Source organism: Pavona decussata, unplaced genomic scaffold, assembly GCF_977016875.1.
Source record: "Pavona decussata unplaced genomic scaffold, jaPavDecu1.1 SCAFFOLD_21, whole genome shotgun sequence".
In the NCBI taxonomy this organism is placed as follows: domain Eukaryota; kingdom Metazoa; phylum Cnidaria; class Anthozoa; order Scleractinia; family Agariciidae; genus Pavona; species Pavona decussata.
This window is the reverse complement of record NW_028145444.1, coordinates 3995048-4000008: the sequence shown is the minus strand read 5'-3', so window position 1 is coordinate 4000008 and position 4961 is coordinate 3995048.

Genomic DNA, 4961 nt, shown 5'->3' with positions numbered 1-4961 from the left:
AGATTGTTGTGTTATTAATAAAAACCGTGTAATAATAATAAAAAATCGTTGCACACAGTCCTATGTGCCGCAATTTCTATTAGGAAACGCGGTGAAATCAGTTTTGGAAAGATGGTGCAATATTGTAATTATTAATCAATACGTCTTTCAAGAGCCTCCATACTGATGTCTGATAATGACGTTGCTATTTTGCGGTTACACTTGAAGCCCTTGTCAAACGTTTGCCAAGTTCTTCATGGAAACTGCAATTTAAAGTCAGCCCTCCATATAAAAATTCCTTTTCCTTTTTTCTGCTATTTTAGACGAATTCCAGCCGAATAACTGTCGTTGAATAAATTGCTTTCACCACCAAAATTCCATTTTCACATCATAATAGTCTTTTATTATATATTGTTTGGTATGCCTGTGCCGATACTGTATTAGTTATTAAAGATTTATATCAGTTATTAAAATAGATAAGCTTTGATAAAAAAATATGTTTTTGTAGCTCAGTGTCCTCCTTCAAAATGTGTTTTTGTCATTGTCACTATCGCTATTTGTTTGTTTGTCTGTTTGTTTTTTGGGAGTCCACAGAACTACTTATGGTTGTAAACACGTTGAATATGCCTGCCGATCCGAGACCCGTTTCATGCACTGATTAACATTGTTAGCAGGTTTCTAATTTCCATCTTAAAACTGATAAAGGCTAATTTAAAAAATGCGCTTTTCACTTTATGAATTGTTTTAACACTTCATAAATTATTAAAATAATTCGAGAACAACACAGAGGAACACAATTGCATTGTAGAACGTAAATATAATTGAAAGATTTATGCTGAGAACTAGCTCAGCAGCTTGCAGACTTGGAAAAACTGCTAGTATAACCATCCAACATCTGCTACTAACCTCTGCAAAGCCATTTCACCCTTGAAACTTCTCAAAATGCAAATATTGACAAATCTAATGTTACATCAAAAACTAACTATTACTGACTACACGCACGAGCAATTAAAATTTCCTGGTTGACTAATTTTCTTATAATTTTAAGACATGAGAAGAGTCCGCAGCGTTTTGTAGAAAATTTTGCGCAACGAAAATTGCAAACAGTGTCGTGAGTTCCCTCGTGCTGCTTCGAATTCATCGTTGCAGACATAGCAACCCTCCTCGTAGTACGTGTTCCTTGTATAGTATGCAGTATTGTTATTAGTTTGCTTTTTTCATTATGTAGATTGTTGTGTTATTTATAACAACCGTGTAATAATAATAATAAAAAATCGTTGCACACAGTCCTATGTGCCGCAATTTCTAGTAGGAAACGCGGTGAAATCAGTTTTGGAAAGATGGTGCAATATTGTAATTATTAATCAATACGTCTTTCAAGAGCCTCCATACTGATGTCTGATAATGACGTTGCTGTTTTGCGGTTACACTTGAAGTCCTTGTCAAACGTTTGCCGAGTTCTTCATGGAAACTGCAATTTAAAGTCAGCCCTCCATACAAAAATTCCTTTTCCTTTTTTCTGCTATTTTAGAAGACTCCAGCCGGATAACTGTCCTTGAATAAATTGCTTTCACCACCAAAATTCCATGTTCACATCATAATAATTTTTTATTTTATATTGTTCGGTATGCCTGTGTTGATACTGTATTAGTTATTAAAGATTATTATCAGTTATTAAAATAGATAAGCTTTGATAAAAAAATGTGTTTGTAGCTTAGTGTACTCCTTCAAAATGTGTTTTTGTCATTGTCACTATCGTTATTTGTTTGTTTGCCTGTTTGTTTTTTGGGAGTCCACAGAGCTACTTATGGTTGTAAACACGTTGAATATGCCTGCCGATCCGAGACCCGTTTGATGCACTGATTAACATTGTTAGCAGGTTTTTAATTTCCATCTTAAAACTGATAAAAGGCTAATTTAAAAAATGCGCTTTTCACTTTATGAATTGTTTTAACACTTCATAAATTATTAAAATAATTCGAGAACAACACAGAGGAACACTATAAATATAATTGAAAGATTTATGCTAAGAACTAGCTCAGCAGCTCGCAGACTTGGAAAAACTGCTAGTATAACCATCCAACATCTGCTACTAACCTCTGCAAAGCCAGTTCACCCTTAAAACTTCTCAAAATTCAAATATTGACAAATCTAATGTTACATCAAAAACTAACTATTACTGACTACGCGCACGAGCAATTAAAATTTCCTGGCTGACTAATTTTCTTAAAATTTTAAGACATGAGAAGAGTCCGCAGCATTTTGCGGAAAATTTCGCGCGATGAAAATTGCAAACAGTGCCGTCGTGAGTTCCCTCGTGCTGCTTCGGATTCATCGTTGCACACATAGCAACCCTCCTCGTAGTACGTGTTCCTTGTATAGTATGCAGTATTGTTATTAGTTGCTTTGTTCATTATGTAGATTGTTGTGTTATTAATAAAAACCGTGTAATAATAATAAAAAATCGTTGCACACAGTCCTATGTGCCGCAATTTCTAGTAGGAAACGCGGTGAAATCAGTTTTGGAAAGATGGTGCAATATTGTAATTATTAATCAATACGTCTTTCAAGAGCCTACATACTGATGTCTGATAATGACGTTGCTGTTTCGCGGTTACACTTGAAGTCTTTTGTCAAACGTTTGCCGAGTTTTTCATGGAAATTGCAATTTAAAGTCAACCCTCCATAATTCCTTTTCCTTTTTTCTGCTATTTTAGAAGACTCCAGCCGAATGACTGTCCTTGAATAAATTGCTTTCACCACAAAAATTCCATTTTCACATCACAATAATTCTTTATTATATATTGTTCGGTATGCCTGTGCTGATATTTTATTAGTTATTAAAGATTATTATCAGTTATTAAAATAGATAAGCTTTGATAAAAAAATGTTTTTGTAGCTCAGTGTACTCCTTCAAAATGTGTTTTTGTCATTGTCACTATCGTTATTTGTTTGTTTGCTTGTTTTTGGGAGTCCACAGAACTACTTGTGGTTGTAAACACGTTGAATATGCCTGCCGATCCGAGACCCGTTTCATGCACTGATTAACATTGTTAACAAGTTTCTAATTTCCATCTTAACACGAATCAGAGAACCCGCTTTGAAAAAAATCCTTTCCAAAAGATGTTTTTTCTATGACAGCTATCAGCATTTTTATCATTGTAATTTTGAACGGAAGGCCGAAGATTGTGTAGAAACACATGAGTGTTGCTCCAAATGAGTTGAAAGAATATCTGAACCGTCTTGTGTACGTACTGGAACAATTCACCGCAGACATGTAACAGGAAAATTGACTCGGGGGCTTTTAAATCGTGCCCCAAAACTACTGTAACCACTTAACAGTGATTTTGTTACCCTGTCGACATCCATGTACGCTATGCCGGTTAGGGGTTGCATAAAAATTGAAGTGAGGTGAAGGTAAACTATACTGCGCTGAGGAATGAAGAGTATTAACTTGGGATTATCCTATTTCCAGGCTAATCAAAGGCTTATAAATATTGTTTGTGTTAGCTAAGGAAGTTCGTCACACTCCTCGTCCAGTTGAAAACGATGCTTCAGAGTTCACAATTTAGCTGGGATTTTATTAATTAATATATATTTTTTTGGTTCCTTGCATTCTTCTGATTTTAGAGGCGCAAGTAGGTCCTTATTTTACCATTGTCAAACTCGAACATTTGCAAGCGAAAAGATAAAGAAGGCGAAAAAAACTGTAATTAAACAATCAGAGAATAAATAATTACGATCTTTTTCAGTTTATTTGTTTGATACGAAAGCCGAGGAGGGACTTCCGACTTCCTACTTCTGACTTCGGACTTCCGACTTCCGACTTCCAACTTTTTTTTTTAAATTTTTAATTTTTTTTTTTTTCTAATTTTTTTTTTTATTATTATTTTTTTAATTAACTCTAGTGAGCAGCACACAGCAACAGATCTTGTCAACTTGTTTATTATCTCCTACCGGTTTCGCCTGATAACACAAACTTCGTCAGGGAGTTAGAACAAGACAGTGAGGGAACATATTTTACACCTAATCATTGTAGTAAAAATCACGTTCCAACAAGGGTGTGAACAGCGAAAAAACACCCAAAAAGCATTCCTTGCAGTATATGACGGAAATCCTGTGTGACGCTGAAAATGCGCAATGTTTAATTTTGGGGCTCACGGATTTAACGTTAAATCTTAACGTTCAATCTTTAATGGAAAAAACTACCTCCAAGGACACGGGACCGCAATGGGTACAAAGATGGCAGTATCCTTTGCCAATATTTTCATGGCAGAGATCGAAACAGAAATAATTGGCCGTACGCAGTGCTACAAAACCGCTTACATGGAAGAGATACATCGATATGTCTTCTCTCTATGGAACGTTAGCAAAAATGAAATCCAAACTTTTATAGAGCTAGCCAACAACTCATCATGCGACCATAAAATTCACGGCTGAAATTTCAGATATTGAAATCACTTTCCTTGACACATGTTTACACAAAGGCGAAAGATTAAAAAAAGGATCAAAACTTGACGTGCGCACGCACTTCAAACCGACAGAAACGTTCCAGTACACGCATTTTTCTTCTTGCCACCCTCCCGGCGTCAGGCAAGGCTTTATCAAAGGCGAAGCCTTAAGACTTCTCAACAAACTCTTCAAAAACAAAAATTGAAGAAAACATCACTCTATTCAAACAGAGACTACGCAACAGAGGTTACCCCGATAACCTTATAGATAAAACTCTCTCAGAAGTCAATTTCAGCGAAAGAATGTCGGCACTAACAGACAAACAAGAAACTCGCAAAAACATTTTGCCGTTTGTTACGTCACTAGAGTTTATTTCCAAAAAAAAAAATAAAATAAAATAAAAAAGTTGGAAGTCGGAAGTCGGAAGTCGGAAGTCGGAAGTCCCTCCTCGGCTTTCGTAGTTTGAATAAGTTGGTACTCACTACTGTACTTTTTGAGTCAAAACAAAACATGGTCACCCGACTGTCACC